This window comes from Meriones unguiculatus, chromosome 18, assembly GCF_030254825.1.
Source record: "Meriones unguiculatus strain TT.TT164.6M chromosome 18, Bangor_MerUng_6.1, whole genome shotgun sequence".
Classification (NCBI taxonomy): domain Eukaryota; kingdom Metazoa; phylum Chordata; class Mammalia; order Rodentia; family Muridae; genus Meriones; species Meriones unguiculatus.
In genome coordinates this window covers 26,513,754-26,535,016 of record NC_083365.1, presented here as the reverse complement: position 1 = coordinate 26,535,016, position 21,263 = coordinate 26,513,754, and positions in this window count along the sequence as shown.

Below are 21,263 nucleotides of genomic sequence, written 5' to 3'. Positions count from 1 at the left end.
CAGTTTTATATGATGCGGCTCTTAACCATGCAGCCTTGAGAAGTCAGACAAGGGAAGGACCCCTCCTCCTAAACTTGTAGAGCAACATAACTTTTCTGACACCCTACAAGACCCGTTTCAAGATTATAAGCTCCTAAATGTCATTATGATAAATCTTTGCTGTTTAAAGTGAAAAAAATAATTACAGCGATTAGGCAGAGCATCCACCCACACACAAAAAGCACATGGATGGAAAAAGACTTCATCAAGACCCTTTGTTGGAATACTTTACACTTTCCATCAAACAGAAATGAAAATATCAGACTACACAGTTAATAATAAATACAGCGTTCAAGCTTATGTACTCACACACATGAGTATTATCTATAACACGACTTTTTGTTACCGCTGCTACATATGGGCAAGCCAACAGATTTGTTGTAGCCAGTGGTTTTCCAGTCACTTCTTCACTTGTACTCTCTTGCTAGGCTTCTTTTGTTTCTTGGCAGTAATTAGAACCTTCCTTCATCTCCATAGCTACTGCTGCTGCTGCTGGAACCACTAGAGCCATTTCAGTTTTGTGGTTTCACAAAGTTTTGTCCTCCGCCACCACAGAAACCAGAGCTTCTGCCCCTAAAGTTTATACCAATGGTCCAAAATATTGAGACTGATTCTTGTAGTTATCCAAATCACTGTAGCTTCTACAATCTCTAAAATGACTTCAGTAATTACCAAACCCATTATACCTATTCTTACTGCCATCAAACCCACAATCACAGCTTTGACCAAAGCCACTATGATGAATGAAGTTTCCTCCACAACCAAAATTGCCATTGGCACCAAAACCACCTTCATAACCACTACCAATGCTCCAGAACCACCCTGCCCTTTCGGTTGTGTGAAACACTAGCCACCTCTTCTGTCCTTTGGACTCTGCTTGCTTCAAACCTGTGGCCATTCATGCTGTGAAATTTCTTGAAGAGAATCTTATCCAGGGAGTCATGGTCATCAAAAGTGAAAAAACGAGAGCCCCTCTTCTCTCTACTGCCTTCATCAGTCAGGATTTCATTCACTTCAGTTTTCTTACACTGTTCAAAATGATCTCATAAGTTGCTTTAGTGGTTTTTCCGCCTACTACCTAAGGTCCCCTCCTCCTGGGGAAGAGACTCAAAATATATTTACAAATAGCTAGGCCATATAGCTAGTCTCTTCTCTGACTAGCTCATAACTTACTATAACTCATACTAACTAATCTACATTGTATCACATGACTGGTTACCTCTGCTCTGATACCACGTGTCTGTCCTCTTCACCTCTTCCTAGTGAATCCCTGTGCCTGGTTCTAGCCCAGAATTCTTCTGTGTGCAAGATGTCCCACCTTCTAATCTACCTTTCCTATAGGGCATAATGTTTTTAATTGACAGGTAATGTATCCATACAATACACAAGATATTCTCCTAATTATATGTGATTTTTTTTTTCAGTTTCTTCTTTAATAGAACCAACAGAGACCTTTTCACAGGTAAAGGGGGTGGGTACCTGGACTCTTCTCTCAACACAATGACTTTTAGCCCCATACCTCTTCCATCCATCTGGTAGCCCTTCATTTAATGTGTGGATCCACCTGAAGAAGCAAAAGTGGCACACCTGAATCTCTTGAGGGCTTCAATATTCTATCAGACAATCGTTGAGTGTTCACCATTGCTCACAATGGCTCCAGAGATTTCTATCAGTTTTTTCAAAGCTCATAACTACAATAAAACGCTTCCCCATTCGTATGTTCTCCCTGCGAGACTGTGACTTAAACATAGTTGGGGGGATGAGAGCCTTTGGCGATGCTTCTTTGGATGCGTTAACTGCCAGAAAGGAGCAAGCCAACAAAAATGTGCCTAAAGTACATTTTCAAAATACTTGTGACTGTTATAGGATGAAAATATCCTGGTTCAGAAAAACTAGTTTTACATAATGAAAAGCTTCTTAAGGCTGAAACACGAATACTTAGGGCAAGAACAAAAGTTCAGAAGTGCTCAAGCCATTTTAGTGGAATGGACCTTGAAAATGAACAGTTCAAGCCAGAAATATTCTTGGTCCAGTCCTAGTCTGAGACTAAGAATGCAGCATTGACCTATGGTTTCTTGTTATCACTCTGTTCTCTTGAATGAGCAGGTCTCCCTAGAAATTACACAGGAGGGTAAGAGCAGAGCTCCATTCTAGACTCTACTTGCTCCTGGAGAACAGCTCTGGAACTGGATATCTGTATTTTCATGATGAAAACAGATTATATCTGTTCCCTGATTTCATCCCATTTCCTAAATAATTTCAGCATCTCAAATCTTGAAAGGGCAATGTTAGGTAAGCTAGACAGTATTAGTAGCTTTGAAAGCCATTGAGGTGGGAACCCCATCTCCTTAACAATTTTAAACCCCACCTTCCATTTTTCTGGTAGTGCTAGGAAGATAAACAACAGCTCTGCCCATCTTTTGGAGTCAAAATATGGAATACTTCTGGTGCTAGTGAACACATTACATTTTGATCTGCTTTAAATATTAAAATATTATATCCAGTTCTCTCCCCCGTAAGGTTTAATCCAGTGGGCCTGACAATCACCTAGTCAGGATTCCATCTTCCAGTATAGGTGATTCACCTGAAGATATGCTGAAGTGACCGGAGGAATAGTTATCTCATTAATAAGATAACATGTTTTCTCCCCATAGAACTACAAAGCCTCCACCATGTAGCTTGCCCACTGTTGTGAGTGCGGGCATGGGAGCGTTAGCAGGCCTTCTGGTGTTGGTCTCCTTGGTTTGCCTGTGGTATATATGCAAGATTAGAGTCTCACAACAGTGTGATGCAGCCATGATCATTCAGGCCTTTACAGCCATTGAAGCAGGACATTCTCCCCAAGCATGGTTGGATACCATAAAAAGCTAAAATGTTACGCTCAGGATGCGAGGCTAAGCACTGCACTCAGGGTCAGCCGCTTTGGACCCAGAGAAGAGCATGTCTGATTGCATGCGGGTTGATACCCCAGGTCCCGCCTCTGAGAAAAAGGTATCGGATGGGTCTGATGCTCTTTGGGTGGATGACACCTAAATGAACATCGGTACAAAGTCCCAATTTATTTCTAATATCAGAGATCAGACCTCTACTCTTGCCTGATGTGTCTAAAACAAAAAGGGGGAACTGTAGAGAGCTGCGGAATGCTATGCCTTAAAGATGGAGCTGGTTTCTGCCTTCCACTTTCCCGATGGTGAGTGCTCTCTGTCACGAACAATTCCACATTTGGCTAAGGCTGAGGATCTGGCTTGCTTCCATGTATGTGGACCTATCTGCATTGCCCACGTGGCACGCCTGGGTTGGCTACCCAGAGGCTATTTAAGCTGTGGGCTGGCTTTCCCCAGGGTCAGATAGATGATTGTTCAAGGTTCCTGAATAAACTGCATTGAAAAAAAAAAAAAAGTGAGACTTACTATTTCTTCTTCTCCTCCTCCTCCATCTCTCTCTCTCATACTGATCAGAAACCTAAGCATACTTTCTCTCTGAAAGTCTCTGCTTTCTCACTTTTTTTCACCCTCTCCTTCTGCCATACAGCTGCTTGCTGACCTCCTGGCTGAACCAGCCTGTCTCCCTAGACCCTAACTCAAAATGCACAGTGCACAGTTTTGACTCTTCTATTTCTTCTCATGCTGGCAGCTGTCAGGGTTTACAGGTTTGCCTGCACAGTTGTTTTCCCTTAAACTTTAATAAAACTGTTCTTCAATTTCCTTTCGACTCTATTTTTAAATTATTTTATTAATGGGACTACAAACCCAAAATGGGAACCTCAGTTTTCCTTAAAATAGTTAAGACGCATGTGCACTGATAAACAGCATCCATTATGCTACAGTTTATTTATATTTGGTAGCCAGAAGGTAATGTCATCCATGTATGGTTCTGATTTCTTCCATCAAAAATCCCTTAGCTGATAATATCTCTACAAAATAGTAAAAACCTAAGGGAAAATTATAATGCTACAGTACCTTATGATTTTTGAAATGTCTTTTGGATTAAAGTTTAAATACTTTTACAATGTTTACTATATATTTTTCAGGACTGAATTCATTGGAAATTAGAAACAAGAAAATAAAATTAATCTGTGTCTTCTTTCTTCACACAAAATTAAACAGAATATAATGCAAACATTATATAAATTATTGAGGCTTAGTATTTAAACAATGTAGTGTATTTCTTATGTAAGCAGGATGCAAAGAGCCAAAGCCAGAAATCCAGTCTGGCTACAAGTCATAGATTAGTCAATGACCTTGGAAAACAACCATCTATGCCCTAGTTTCCTTCTGTTTTCAAAATTACTTGCTTTAGATACCATTTTAAAAAGAAAAGTAAAATATAACGTATTTGAAACATGAAATACAGACTTTAAATTTCTCTTAAAATAAAAGCTATAATAAAAGGTTTCTAGAATAACTACATAATTATACTATTTTGAATAAAATGCCCCCAGAAGGATTCTTTCCTTTATTTATTTATGATTGTGCAGCCGTATGCATGGGTGTGTGTTTTTCCAAAATAACTCACCACTAGCTTCATCATTTCAGAAGGCATCCATATTTTCAAGAGAAGTATACTATTGAAATTTAGACTGTCTGAGCCTATTTTTAAAAAGTAAAGAGTAACAGCGATTAACTTCTTTAATTGTTACTATCCAGAAATAAAAAAATAAGCAAATTATTGCAAGCCTCTGAAGAGTTGTTATGCTTAGAGTTAGGGTTCAGGTTGATCTCTTTAATATTGCAACAAGCTCACACATCATTAATCACTTAGAAGTGGCCCCAGGCCATGGTAAATGGATGGCCTAATAAATCAGACTTGATGTTTGCTATTTCCAAATTATTGTCAATAAGTAGAGTAAGGAGGTGACAATTCAATAACTAATGCTTAAAAGCTGGACTTTTGTTTTTGTTTTTGTTTTTAATCAAGAACATGAGCAGCAGGAAGGTGAAACAGCACAATACATATAATTATAGACACATGCATGAAGACAGTAACAATCACCGTAAATGATGTGTTCATTAAAAAGACCTCACAATTATTATTATGTATGAGTTGCTCCAGAGTAGAAAATATTGTTTCTAGTTGCTGTAACTGTGTGTATGTAATGAAAAAATAGGGCTCAATAGTTTTTCATGCTTTATGAATAAGAAATAATCAAAGTGGAAGTTTTAGGAAGATAATGATAGAAGAGGGATAGGATGTCAGTAAAATGGACTGTAGTCATGGCAATGAACACTGTGAAAATAGAATAGACAAGGAAAGACAGAAAAATGTAAAGGTAGCGTGTTCTTAGGGTCATGGCTCCCTGGTCCTGCAAAACTCTAGGAAAACTCAGGACCTAGTTAGAAGAACATAATATAAGTATTATCACTGATATTGCTGGGCAAAGTCAAGCTACTCTGAAAGGGAAAGGTGTGCTCCTGAAACAAGGTGGGAGATGGTTGGGTGTGCCTCAGAGAGTCAAGAATGAGACACAAAACATACCAATGATGCCACAATGCCAATGACTTCAACCTCCTCACATTTTCAATAGGACGGAGAAGGAAAACAGAATCAGTGCCTGAAGTAAAAGCAAAAGTTGTGGATTAAAATACTTATTCATCTTGGTGTGCTTGGTGGAGCTAGCTAAGGCGAGCTTTGGTTGAGAGTGAGACACTCACGTTTGAGCCCCAGCGAAGCCATGGAGGCTGTTTTACAATGTGAGCTGACAAAATTTCTATGGTCTGTTGAAAGGTGTGTACCATTACTTCCTACTACAGGAATTTTGGGAGAATTGGACTAGAAACTTCACATAAAATCATAATACTTATATTGATGATGAGAATAGCTACACTACTTTTTGTAATAACTAAAGGACCCCATGAAAACTTTTGAATCCCTGACAATTACAGTTACCTCATCCACAAATTGGGAAGGATGACAACACCTTCATGAGAGAGAGAGAGGCTCAAATATACCAGCTACACAAAGTAGCCAGTTCAAAAATCCTCATGCTCAGCAGTAACTGTTAATAATAAATGCTCCCATTTCAGGGAATGTTTAGCTTGTTCAGAGGACAAAAACACAATTAGAGAGTCTGATTTTACCTATAGTTTATGTATTTTAGACATATGATACTGAGGAAAAAGAACCCTCCATGGAGTAGTAATATTTATTCTCCTCATTGAAAAAAAAACAAAACAAAACAAAACACAGAATTAATAACTTCTGGATTAGATAACCATATTTTTTTCACTTTTTTAAATTAATTACACTTTATTCACTTTGTATCCCAGCTATAGCCCCCACCATCATTTCCTCCCATTCCCACCCTCCCTTCCTCTCTCATCTCCTCCCATGCTCCTCCCCAAGTCCACTGATGGGAGGGTACTCCTCCTCTTCCATCTGACCCTAGCCTATCAGGTCTCATCAGGTCTGGCTGGATTGTCTTCCTCTATGGCCTGGTCAGGCTGCTCCCCCCTCAGGGGGCAGGTGATCAAAGAGCCAGTCACTGAGTTCATGTCAGAGACAGCCCCTGTTCCATTTACTAGGGAACCCACTTGGATACTGAGCTGCCATGGGCTACAACTGTTCAGGGGTTCTAGAAGATAACCGTATTTATATTTGCCAAATAGCTTGCCAACTGCCTCAAATTTTTCTCAACTTTATTCCTCCCTTCTGAGCCATTATTATGTCTTCTGCTAGGGGAAGAAAAAAAAAAAAACAACAATAACAGAAAACCTAAGTTGTATTGTTGAGAAATCCAGGTTTGCTCTCTGAGAGAGAAGGTGAAAGATGTGAGTAAGCAAAGCTCTTTCTCTTTTTTTTTAATTATGAAATAGTTTATTCCGTTATTTTTTTAATTTTTTATTTAACTTTTATTAATTACACTTTATTCCTTTTGTATCCCCCATAAGCCCCTCCCTCATCCCCTCCCAGTCCCCCCTCCCCCCCTTTCTGTATGCATGCCTCTCCCCAAGTCCACTGATAAGGGAGGTCCTCCTCTCCTTTTTTTTTTTTTTTTTTTTTTTTGTTCTCAATGCAGTTTATTCAGGAACCTTGAACAATCTTCTGACCCTGGGGAAAGCCAGCCCACAGCTTAAAATAGCCTCTGGGTAGCCAACCCCAGCGTGCCTCGTGGGCAATGCAGATAGGTCCACATACACGGAAGCAAGCCAGATCCTCAGCCTTAGCCAAATATAGAGTTTTTTGTGACAGAGAGCACTCACCATCGGGAAGGTGGAAGGCAGAAACCAGCTCCATCTTTAAGGTGCGGCATCACGCAGCTCTCTATAGTTCCCCCTTTTTGTTTTAGACACATCAGGCAAGAGTAGAGGTCTGATCTCTGATATTAGAAATAAATTTTGACTTTGTACCAATGTTCATTTAGGTGTCATCCACCCAAAGAGCATCAGACCCGTCTGATACCTTTTTCTCAGAGGCAGGACTTGGGGCATCAACCCGCATGCAATCAGACATGCTCTTCTCTGGGTCCAAAGCGGCTGACCCTGAGTGCAGTGCTTAGCCTCGCATCCTGAGCGTAACATTTTAGCTTTTTATGGAGAACTCTGCCTGCCAATGAATTCATGTAAGAGACAGAACCTCTTCCCATTACTAGGGAACTCACTTGGAGACTGAGCTGCCATGGGCTACATCTGTGCAGGAGTTCTAGGTTATCTCCATGCATGGTCCTTGGTTGGAGTATCAGTCTCAGAAAAAACCCTTGGGCCCAGATTTCCTGGTTCTGTTGCTCTCCTTCTGGAGCTCCTGTCCCTACCAGTTCTTCCTGTCTCCCCCTTCTTTCATAAGATTCCCTACACTCTGCCCAAAGTTTGGCTGTAAGTCTGAGCATCTGCTTTGATACTCTGCTGGATAGAGTCTTTCAGATGCCCTCTTTGTAAGCTCCTGTCCTGTTCCCTGTTTTCTCCTTCTTCCAATGTCTGTCCCATTTGCTTTTTTGAGTGAAGATTGATCAACCCTGAGTGGGGAGCAGCGTTACCAGGCCACAGAGGAAGACAATGCAGCCAGTCCTGATGAGACCTAATAGGCTAGGGTCAGACAGAAGGGAGGAGGACTTCCCCATCAGTGGAGTTGCAGAGGGCAATGGGAGGAGACAAGGGGGGTGGTCTGAGGGAATGAGAGGGCTACAGCTGAGATACAAAGTGAATAAACTGTAATTAATATAAAAAAATAAAAATAATAATAAAAAAGAACTCAGCCTGATTTCCACTGGCCCCTGTTTCTTTGTATCTGTGTCATTTCTTGGTATGCTGTGCAGCTTTTAGGACTTTGCTGGCACTGCAGAACGCAGCAAGTCAATAGCTACTTACTCAGATGCTTAGACTCAAAAGCATAAGTTTTCCTCACAGTATTTTCTATTTAACTGTAATCAAAGGCCCATACCAGCCATGTTTCTGTAAACAGAAATTTATGGCACATTCTTCAGTGGGGAGATTTTTTATTCTAATTGATTTCTAAATTAAACACACATACACAAAAACACATACAGACACACCCACAAACACACACCATACCACACATACACACACACCACATTCAAAATGGTTATAATTAGAGCGCAATATGACCCAATCCTCGTTAATGGGGATCCATATTGCTGTCATTATAAATGTCAGTTTTCAGCACCATGTCTCTTACCAAACAGAACTCATTTTGAAATGGCAGTTTTCACGAAAAACTTTACCCGTTTGTCCAAATGGTATTTGGACAAGGGAAGAAGTTTTTCTTGCTGGGTTCATTTTCAGGTTGTTAGCCTAACCTAAAATAGAGTCTCTTTAGAAGTCTGCCCGAATGTTTAGTCAGAACAGAGAAAGGACAGCTGAGTGTTGAGTGGTAGTGTTACATTGAGTGAAGACACGACTGTAAATAACTCTGCAGTTTGGAAATGAATGATGCTTTTGACAGAGATGATTATGTCGTATTGACAACCTTGATGTCAAATGCAGAGTGAAAATAGGAGATTGACTATCAGTGGTTTCCACCAGTGATCACTTGAAATAGCTTCTGAGAGATAAAGGAGCCATAATGAATGCATACCCCCACCTCTCCACTCCCACTCTCTCTCTCTCTCTTCCCTTGGAGCTAGCTTAGTCCAGCTCCACGTTGGGGGAAAGGATCTACTGTTCACACTTCATCAAAGGAGGATCAAATGCTCTTAGCTGCTGCTTTTTAAGTTAATCGTTTCCAGGGCATCATTAGTCACCCGGCCTCCAAACAAGGGAAGCCAAAATACCCCAGAAAAGAAGTCAAGCCCCGACTTCTATGGAAGAAATTACAATTTCAAGTTAAACCTGACATATCTGAAACAGGGCCTTTGTAATAGAAACCTCACATGGGGCTCTTAGCAGCCTTCAAAGTTATTGTTCACATAACTGCTAAATACTGCCTTACAGTTCAGGGTGGGGCATGGTAAGCCAGCTAACTTGGAAGCAATGTCCTGCATTGGGAGAGTCTTGATGAATGAATAATTTCTTCCATGCCCCGCTCTCCATTCCAGTCACTTGTTGTGTTCTTGGGGGCTCTTGACAAGTATTTTTTATTGTATAGACATTGTTCTTTTAAATACCTTCTGTGAGTGCTCAAATTCCTTAACATTCGTATTCAAACACGTCAATGATTTTCATATTTATTAAAACCAGAATCAACATAAAAGCTGGCAGGCCGTATTCATATTGTAGCGCTAGACAAGTAATATCGTCTGTGTGAATCTGGGAGTCACTGTATGTGGTATTACATTTGTGGAGTGCGGAGGAATTTCTGAGGGAAAGAATGCCTATGGAAAACACTTGGCCTCCTCCTCAGGAGTTCTGACGGGATATTTGCATTGGCACAATGCAGAGTGTACAGGCTCATGCTGCTCTTGGAGCCATTGCCACGTGACAGTGATTGATAGGGCTTTTCACTGGGAGAGATTCCTCTTCGCGTAGCCCTTTCTAATTTGGAATGGGGAGATAGTAAATTCTTTTTCTGTTCTGAAATACAGGTGGCGTGACCTTCCTGTAAAGCCTGTGTAATATTCACACACTAAAGAAAGTATTCAGGGGCCAGAGAGATGGCTGAATAGTTACAAGCATATACTCCTCTTGCAGAGGACCTTAGTTGGGTTCCTAGCACCTATGTTACACCATTGACAATTGCCTCTAACCCCAGCTCCAGGAGATCAGGGGTCCTCTTCTTGCCTCTGAGGTCATATGCTCTTATGTGCACAGACAGACAGACGAACTCAAACACATGCATGCATATAATAAAAAATACAATAAACCTTTTATAAAATAAAGTACTTTTTGGGACCTACCACTTTATAACAAGTAACACTATGTCAAGTGTGTTTGCTCATATAATTCTTAAAGTGCAAAAAGTTGATTGTGAGTTCACTGTTTGAATCTCATGCAAAAATGCTCTGTAAGGTGAGATAATCCACCTGAAGAGAGAATCCAAAGATGTATTTTCATGAAAGGAAACAATCTATTAACTATATGACAGAGCTGATACTTTGTTTCATCAAAAAAGAAAGTTTTGAAGTATAATTAAACATTCACCTTTGCAACAGGGTCCTAAGAACCGAGTTTGTTGTAACATTGCATCTTAGTCTTTTCCTGAAACAAGAATTGTGGGATCTAGAGGATTGGTCTTAGTCAGGAAGACAAAGGTTAATTTCAAATAAACAGTGTGCCTATTTCATCTCTTCAGTAATATGTGTTCATTAGATTTTGTCTGAGTCCCTAGTAAGATAACTAATACTTTTGTGAAAGATTTTTATGATTATATACAAACATGAAAATCATTCATCACTGTGGATTTTATAAATTTAACCTTAGTTCTCTGGGCTGTTTTTGTTTTCTGTATAATTAGTCAACTAAATTGGTCCATGTCCAGGGCCCATCTGCCTCTAAAATTTCTTCAAAATACAATCTTTAATCAGAGAATAATTTGATATGCAATCTCGTATAAAGGTTTTTTTCCATAGCTGATAATTATATATCCACTTATTTAATTTACACTTTTGCAAGAGTTACTGAAGCTTCCTTCGTTACATAAGAATTTAAGATATTGAATCTGTGTAGTTTCTCCCTTTCTATTGAAATAATAAAACTCTAAATTCAGTTTTGCAATGTTCTTGACATCTATATGAGTTCTTTACATCTTGACATCTGCTATTATTTTCTTGCATTCAACAAAATTGGTGATCAGTGGTTTTATATCTGTAAAGGTTTTGAAGAGTTTATTGAGTTTTTCATTCCACTCTCCTGTATTCTTTATTCTTTCTGCAGTAATAGAGAACACTCACATCTTACCCCAGAACTATACTAGACACAATGTTTTACTAAAATGAAAATACAGTTTATTTGACTCTCATAGAGGTCATTGTATAGGCTGAAAAACACATAAATGTAATGGATGTACAAATGCATTTACAATTATGTCAAGAACAATATTGGGGAGATACAACAAATCATAAGGTTCTTTTAGAAATGTATTCTCTATGAAGAGAGAAGTGCACGTTGTAGAATGTGGTCTTGAGTGTATAGTTGGTAAAGAGTAGCATATAGCTAAGCCAAAGGTTAAATATGTTATATTCAGGGAACAGGACTTTAAAGCAGAAAACACAAGTACTGTCAAGTTGGCTAGTAGGCAGCAATGTGAGACTGGTAAAGCAGATAACAGAAGCTTTGTGTTTTAAGAAAGGGGTGCCTATATAATTTATTGCCAAAATATGACCCTTTGGAAAATTAAAATAAATGCTGTTCCACATGAACTATAGTAATAAGTATAAACCAGGGCATATCCCCCAAAAAAGTAAATGAAGATTTACCTGTTTAAAGATTACATAAAGACAAGTGAGTCCTCAGCAGTAGAGTAGTAAAAAGTGATTCATGTTCTTGCAAGATTACTTGGGCTGTATACAGAGTGAATTTGAAGAGAGAAAATGTAGAAGCAGTAGTTCACATTTGAAGTACAACTTAGATCATTGATAAATACAGTTCCCTTTTTGATTGAAATCTGGTAGAAAGGAGGCATTACCTTCAACTATGACTTTTACCTCAAAGCTTTTCTTCTGAGGACTAGTTTTCATGGTTCCAGAAGGCACCGTGCAAGGGAAACAAATGATAGTCCTACTCATCCGTGATGCTTATGAAATACAACAATTGCCAGCATAGAATGATAACCCTCAGAGCACAACAGTGGCATGCACACGTTGATGACAACCAATAGCTCACTAATTGGACCTAAGGTTCATTTAACAAGAGGGAAATCACACGTGGTACTAAAAACCCAGCCAACTATTCACAGCTAGTAAAGCCACAGACCTTGGATGTGAACCTACAACCACCATTTTACTAAACCAGTGTAACTGCAAACTGCATTCTATATCTTTTATCCTTATACTTGTAGAGAAGTATGGTTCTCACTCCTCATCAAAGAAACTTCTCTTTCCTTTTGGAAAGGAATATCATATTTTTATGATGGCCCTTACAGAAACCCACAATTGGTAAAAATTCAGAGAACAAGAGATAATGTGTTTCAAAAGTCTCAACTGATAGATCTACACCACAATTTCTGCAGCTAAGGCACAGAGATTATTTAGAAAAGGGGACAGAGGAGCACAAGAGTTTTTTTTTTTTTTTTTGTGAGTTTGTGTCTCCTAGCAATATCAAAGAAGCTACACCAATATGAAATGTCACCAACATGGCTGTGTAAACATGACATGAATAAAAAATATGCCAATGGACATTCTAACTTGGAAGAGGGAAAGCTTTTGGAGCCTGAATTCTAGGCAAATAATTATAGGAAACTACGGAATCCTGAGAGTTGGATAAACAGTTTGTATCAGGAAAAGTCCCCCCAATTGGATTTTCAATACCAAATAATCAGCCCTGAGATCATATACATACAGATATTATATGGACTAAGCATGTTGCATTATTGTACTTAGGAATACATAAATATATATAGCAAGTTAAAAATAATAGGCTGTGAGTTTGAAGGAGAGCAGGTATGTATGAGAGAGAGATTCGAGGTGGGGAAAAGAAAAAGGAAGAAATAGTGTAATTATATTACATATTAAAAAATAAAATATTATAAAATGAATCCCATGTTTCAGTGGCCAGGAACATAAAAATAAAATGACAGATGAAAAAGTAACCATCTTTGATTTCATTATAAGGATATATTCTATGAACTTCTCAAGGAAGATTTTGTCCCCCACATTGGCATGAATAACATAGTTCTAGCACTCTTCTGATTCTTCAATATTTTGTGAAATGTAAAAGAAATGCACTGTCTGTCTATCCAAGGGTAAAATAAGACAAGAGAAGCACCATTTTTAAAGAAAATAATAAAAATCACCATTTGGCAAAGATCGCTCCTGAGTTAGAATTTTCCTAAAGTTAAAGCATGCACTCAAAGTTGCATTCTGCTTTTCAGCTGTCTCATTTTAAAATACCCAATTATGTATAAATATGACTTGGAATTCTGACTATTCAAATAGAGGCACAAGAACATTTTGGTGTTAGGAATGAAGCCCAATGGGTCCCTGACTGTGTGTGCTTGCTTCCTTTCTTGATTAGGCACACCTCTGCATTATTCCATAGAAGTAAATCTGTTTGCCAATCCAGCACTTTGGATTATTTGTTTGTTTTCTTGAGAACCTCAACTCGTTTCAGACATACCTGAGGCACTTCTTTCAGCAATCACTTATATACAAACATTCATCTGAGACTGTGATTTGAGGTTGAGAGGAATTAAAGAAACAGAAATATTACCAACAAAGTATGAGAATGAAGGGACAATTATGTCAAGAGAAGAGTAAATCATAATTTTTAATGTTATTGAGGAGAGGTATCATGGAAGTCATTAGTGACCCAAGAAAGAACTAGAATAATAGGGGTGCAAATAAGAGTGTCTTGGATAGTGATGGAGTTGTGCTTGGGAATGAAGGAAGACTGAGAAATTGCAAGTAGCGAGAAGCATGTGGAGTCAAGGAAATCTTGTTCTGATTAACACATTTTAAAAAGTGAGACATATCAGAGCATACAAGATTGTTGATTGAGGCTGTTTCACCACAGAGACACAAAAATTTAAACAAAAGAGAAAAGACTTTAAAGGGTAGTTACCCAAAAACACTTTATCCAATAAGAGGGGACGTGTTTATATGACTGTAGGGCCTGTAGACAAATATTTAGTTATGAGAAGACAGTGTGATAGATATTGTGTGTCTCCAATATCCTCAGTGAACTGAGATCATTAACTACTAAGAACAAAATGGAGAAGACAGACAGTTCTAGGAACTGGGAGAAACAGGTTTCTACTATATTGAGTGGAATATACCAAGACTCCATGAAATCTTTTGAAACCAGTGACCATTAATTCATCCTGAGCCCACCTGCTGTTTCAGAGAGTTTTGTTGAGCAGTGATCAATTTCATGGCTGCTGGCTGTAGTGGTAGCTTAATTGTCAAGTTGAGATAGCCTAGGGTCACCTGAGAAGAGAGTTTCACAGAGGAATTTTCTAGGTCAGGTTGGCCTGTGTCTGTGACATATCATTTTGATTGCTTTAATTGATATAGGAAGATATGGCCTGAAAGTGGGTGTCACTATCTCCAGGCTTTGGGCTCTGGATTATATAATAGTAAAGACAGAGGAAGAGTAAACCAGCATGTTTTTATTTCTCTTTGCTCTTACTTACGTAGCTGATGTGAGTAGCTGCTTAACCACCCTGCCACTGTGAAGTTCCCAGAATGATGGACCTAGAATGGGAAGCTTAAGCACATCCTGTCTTCCCAATTTGCTTTCTGTCAGGATATTTTATCACAGCCACAGAAATGAAACTAGGGCATCGGCCCAGAGGAGACACATGATTGAACCATCATTGCGGTTTGTAAGGTAGATGTGATAGGGGTAGAAATGGTTAAGACAATTGAGAGCCTTTAAAGCCATTATAAAGAGGAACTGTGGAACATGAGGTACTGAAGGAGGGAAGTGAATTCTTATGGGCCTTAATAAAATAAAAAGGAATTGATAAGAATAACAGATTACAGTTTTCTGTGAGGTTAAAAGATTATTGTATTGAGTGTCCCAAAGGATGCAAAAAACCAAAAGAAAGTAGGACCTAGAAGAGAATGATTTTTCTCTTACTAGTTACTTTTTAAATGTTTTGCTGCTCCTGTAGTTACACTTTATTAAGTTTCATTGTAATATTTTCATATATGTATAGAATGTATTTCAATTATGGTGACCCACACATCATTACTTTCTCTTGCCTCCTTTTCACTGTTTCGCTAATGTCTTTCCTCTTCCCGACTATGCCCCCTCTTTGCTCTCAGGTATTTTGTATGTGTTTGTGTGACCTGTTGAGACCCACTATGTGCTTACGAAAGCCTGAATGAGTCTTCATTTCCAGGAACACGGGCAACTTACCAGTGACTACACCAATGAAGGAATGTCTCTTCCTGTAAACACTTAACTGCATATGAATTTTTGCTCTAACGGCATAGTTTTAGGGGTTAACTCTAATGAATTGCAGTTGTTTTTTTTTTTAATTTTCTGCAAATTCTTCTCTATTTATGTAGGAGCATGCTGTCCCTGGACCCACTTCCTCACCTGTAATGACATGACCCCCATAATCAAAAACATGGATACTGGGATGGGAGGGGTTGAGCAAGGCAGGAATGGCCAAGGATAGAGACCTCAGACAGCAGTGAACTTGGGAGAAATAGACTTCTCTGGGGACAGCTTCAGTGAGACAGCTTGTTTAGTTAAGGGAGCGTAGGCTATTTAAACCTTTGGGGATTGTGTAGAACCTTTGGGGTCAGAGTACTTCATTGTCCAGGGCCAAGGTGCTGGTAATTTCTCTTATTTGCATGAAGAGAAATTCCAAGTGCTTGATGGACATGACCTTAATAGAAAAAAGTTTAACCTGTGACCTGGTCACCAGGTTACATGACCACCTCAAGGGTAGCAGAGGTGGGAGCCACTAGGCTACATGGACCAGGGCATGGGACATGCAGGCCCAGGGTAAGGAGGGAGCATTCCTACTCCTGCTGATGGATCTCAGGATGAGATTTCTGGGATTTGGACACATCATGACCCCACTCTCGTTCTACGCCAGCTGCCCTGGTGGCCCAGCTCTCTGGTCCCACAGGAGTAAAAGTAAAAGTATGTCCTGCATTTTATATTTATATCACGTATATCAGTGTTCCGCCTCCATCTGTCTACGTGAAACATGTATGTTTCTGCTGCCCAAGGAATCCAGAAGATGGTGTCAGATTCTCTGGAACTGGAGTTATAGACAGAGCTCTCCATGGTTGTGGGCTGCCATGTGGGTCCTGGAAACTGAACGTGGATCCTCTGGCAGAGAGGCACGTGTTCTTCACCATTGTTCCATCTGTCTAGTCCTAACATTTCCTCTGTTTTGAAATAAGTGAAATAAGTGCGTTTTCTTTCATTTGTGAGGGCCCAAGTTGTAAGTGAGCCCAAGTTGCCACATAGCCTAGTTCCATCAGGCATAATGTTGCGCTCAAAGATTCTGGGAGTCATGCGTCTCTCCTTTACGCCTTGCCATGGGGTTTCTGACATCTACTATGATGAAGAAATCTTGATACCGAACACATATATCTGAAGTGGCAATTTCTGGTTTCTTTGAAGACTGAATTTTGTCATGTGGTGTTTTGCTGCAAGCTGGGCATGTGATGTTCTGCCCAGGCTGGCTTATGAGAGGGCATGTGATGGTTTTCTGTGATCCCTCGAGTGTGAGGGGTGTCACTTTGGCCAGCTGAGAACATCCGTGGGGGGAATTTGAGGAGAGGACATATAGGGAGGCCCACATGCAGGAGACATTGTTTTTCGAAAAACGCTGCCACATTCCAGCCACAAAACAATCCAAAGGCATCCAAACCACACAGTCAGGTTTGTTACATCAAGAGCACAACTCCTTGTACCGTTTTCTGTCTTGCTACACTGATTGCTACACTGATCTTCCTGCTTTGGCACTTGGCTTCGCAGAGAAACACGTTCCAGAGAGCATCTCCGGGTAATCTAACTGAATCTTTCAGCTTTCTCTACTTTGTGTTGGCCTTTGGACTGGACTGCTGGTATCCTGAGAGCTGAGTCTGGTAATTCCCTAATTACCCATTGACCCTGATCTACAGGAAGTAGATAAAGGAAGACTATATCCCTTTTCCCTAATGTTGGTTGGGGGTGTTGAAGGAATGTAAGGGTGTTTAAGAACTCTGAGTAAAGTAGGTTTGGTGGAAAATCTAAGCCTACATATCATTATTTTAACATCCAATTTTAGAGATGTGGTTTATTGACCTCTACACATCAAGCTATTGAAAGGCATGGGTTTTTCTCTGCATATGTGCTATTTACTGAAATGACTTCCTTCTATTCTCTTGCATTCTTTCCTCAAAGACTATGTGAAAACTAGCTTCTATGTAGAATCCAACTTGACCATTCCTGACCTCCATGCATTTGTTAGTATATTCATCCTCTATGCTTAAATAGAAGTTTGAGCTTATTTTTGGCCATGCTGTGTGATAGTAATTTATGTACATGACTGTCTCTTTCCTTGTCTGTGAGGTTTTGAAGTCAGGAAACATGTTTATTCATCTTTGTGTTTTTAATGTCTAGCTCAATTCCTAGCATATTTAACCGTTAAGCAAATATGTGTTTAAAATATAGAGACAAGTACTAATGTAATCCATGTATCTTTTTTGTAAATCTTGTAGTCTTCACTGGCAACCAGGGTGCTATTAAATAACATTTAAAAAGTTAAAAGTGTGTGTGGTGTTTCTTCCATTGTTGACTGTCCGAGAAGAGTGTTAGCGCACACATTTGCATACTGATGTAGACTTAGCATGTGGGATGTGGAACTCCTGGGCTGTTATAAACTGACATGGTGTAGGAGGTAAAAAGAAAGCATGTGTAGTGATGGGGGTGGGTACGTAGCTCTTCCCAATTTATGAGAGGACCCGCGAGCAGAGATTCAAATGTAGAATGGCAATCAGATTAAAAGGGCTGATGAGATCCTAGATACATCCTTCAGGCCATTGGGAGCCCCTGGGGAGCAATCTTAGGAGGACTGCAGGCAATTGAGGGAAGGGAAAGCTTGGCCTCCCACCACTAAAATAATAAGAGATAAATGAAACCCACTTATCTGATTTCAAAATTGTATCTGGACATAGAAGCTTCATATTATTTATTTATACATGGTGATATCAGGCTCTGTCTACTGCCACTCCAAAGGGAACTCTTAAATAATCAAATAAAATAGTAAGGGTTTTCTTTCTTTCTTTCTTTCTTTCTTTCTTTCTTTCTTTCTTTCTTTCCTTCCTTCCTTCCTTCCTTTCTTATGATTAATCAGTGGCCATAGACTGTAAATAACTGAACTCAGATCTATATTTAAAAAGGGCAAATTAATGAAAGTAAACACCAATTTAATAATATATATCTGTGTTCATAGATCCATAAGTAGATATTTATTTGTTTGTTTTTTTTATTCAGACCTTAAATATCCTAGGTTTGAATCTAAGAGGATAGGGTTTCTGTACAGTTTTAGAAATCTAAGAATAGCCATAGATGTAAACAGAGATCAAGAGAGAAATAAACTAAAGACAAAAGACAGAGGGAATGAGAAAGCAAGATTGTGTATAGAGTTGAGAGTCCAGGTGTCCAACAATTATCTCTAGAACTCACCACACAGCCTCTACTTACTTGTTTTAGATAGAAGCCAAAGAAAGGTCTCAAGGAATTATTTTCACAGTCTTAAGTAAAAGAACACTGATAACATTTATCTATAGACAGAGTCCAGAATCATATGTTATAGGGAATGAACACTGATGATAACAAAAGCCAAATATTTCAAGCCAAGAAGCAGAGAACATAGATGTTAGCACTTTTAACGATTTGGAGAAAAACTGAAAACGATGCCAAGGATCTTGAAAAAACTCCCTAAGTTTCCATTATTCTCGGTAGAGGAATGGCAACCTTCACTGCTCCTTTTTATCAGTCACTGCTTTGTATTTACTGAAGACTTGAACAGCCCCTTAAATATGTTCTCTATCAATTCTACTAACATCCTAGACAATTTCACATGCCTGTGGATGACAGTAAGCATTCTTGCTTAACATCAGCCAAGATGGTCCACAGTTCCTCCCTCTTCAGTCAGTGGACACATAGCTAAAAATGTTCTTAGCATTTAGTGCCCGAATGCTCCTTCCCTCTGTGTGGTCCTCTTTGCCTTTGGGTTCCCCCCAGCATTTCTCATACTTTAGCAACCGAGGAAACTGACTCTTGCTTCTGTGTATGTTGCGAGTGTTGAGCACCAAGACCCTACTCCAGAGGAAGAAGCAGCTAACTGCTTATTTGGCAAAACCATGCGATACTAGCCATTAAACATTCTGGGTGCCAGCCATGTTCATGACCACACCATTTTGCCAAAGCTTGGAACTAGTCACCTTAGGTTACGGTGTCTCTCCTTCACTTACACCCTTCAGTTTTCCTTACTCTCTTGCTTTTCTTTCTCCCTTCTTCAGTCTTACTGAGCCTCATAGTTATGGCCTCCATTTTCTCTTTGCTGTGCCTCTACGCATTTCTTTAGCAAGCTCTGCTTTGTTATTTTAACTCTGTGCTCTGCAATGCCAGCTCTTCTTTCATTGCTTAGTCCTTCTGCCACCTGAGTGCCATAAAAATTAACTTAAATTAAACCCACAATACATCTTCTTTGATCTCACAGCCACCCAGGTTTTGGAAATATCTAAAGAAAATCAAATGAGCATACCATTTGTTACAAGCCTTGAGATAGCCTGCTGGGTTTTACAAGACATTGGCCAGTTCCCTTGCTTCTTATTATTGTAAATTCTTAGCAATCTCCTAGACATTACCTCCCTAGACAGCCCCTTCATATTCACAGGACATTTAACTACACTTTAGATGGAAACATGAGATTCTCTGGTAGGAATGTGCTCACCTTCATATTTTCTACTTGCAGCTTATGCCATATCAAACAGTTCTTTAGAGAAGAAAGATTTCCTTGTTGCCCAATTCTTAAGCCCATTCTCTCTTTCTTTCTTCTTTTGTTTTCTTTTAATTATCCCATCATTCTTTCATTTTTGTTCAGATTCTCTTCCATGAATGATTTTATCTCCTGCTGCATTGAGTCATTTCTCTAAACTTGAGTTGAACATATTTAAAAGAGAAAGCCATATCCTTAAGACTCTTTTTATTTTTTCCACCCTGGAACTTTCCCATGTATATGAACATTTTAGTTCCTCAACTTCCCTAGGTGTCTTTCTCTAAAGCTATACATGTGAACGTTGTCAGGGTCCACCAATTTGTCACACATACTTGACAGGTTTTTTTTTTTTTTAATTTCAACTCTTTCCACAACACATTACTGTTGACTGCTCGTCTCTCATACCCACATGCTATAGGCACTGCTCTATCTTCCTTTCCTTAGGAGCATGCTTTAGCATCATTGAACACATCCGTTCAATAAGGCATTTGCAATAAGAATGTTGTTAAACTGTGTTCCTTCTCATGCTTCTCTCTTTCTGGATAATTGAAACTAAAAGTGGCTTAATTGTCATCCAAAAATTATTTTTTTCTATCTATAGAATATCTCCCACTGGCCATGGAGAGAATACTGAAATTAGTAATGATCACTGACATTATGTGCATGTGCCAAGCACACTTCGTTTTCCTTTTTATTTTGTGTGTGGAAGTTGGGGGCTTGTGTCTGCCAGTGTAAGTTAGTGGAAGGCAGAAGCCTCCAGCTCTTCTCCTGACCTTGCCGCCTATCTGCAGGTAGAGATTACAGAACCATGGCATCCACCTCTACGTGTGGATTTTGTGGATCTCAATTTCAGTTGTCAGGTTTGCACATGAAGTGATTTGTCCAGAGTCATGTCCCCAGACGTGTTTTTTTTCCCCTTATATTAACTACTCCTATCAAACCCCCATGCTTTTTTCTCTATTTTTATGTTAGAGAGTAACTTCTCTGAGCCTCACAAAGACTCAGCAGCAAAGGTTTTAAATTCATCTTACCTGAACCTCTATCTCCATTTAACCATTTTACTAATCTTTCCACATGCAAATATAATGTGTACCCTACAAATCATTTGTTTTCCTACGGAATCTGGTGGAAAATCCATTCAAACATTTACAGCAGAAGCCAAACGTCAGAACATGAAGTCACCCTGATTCCACTATTCTCCCAGGGTCAACACCCATCAAGCT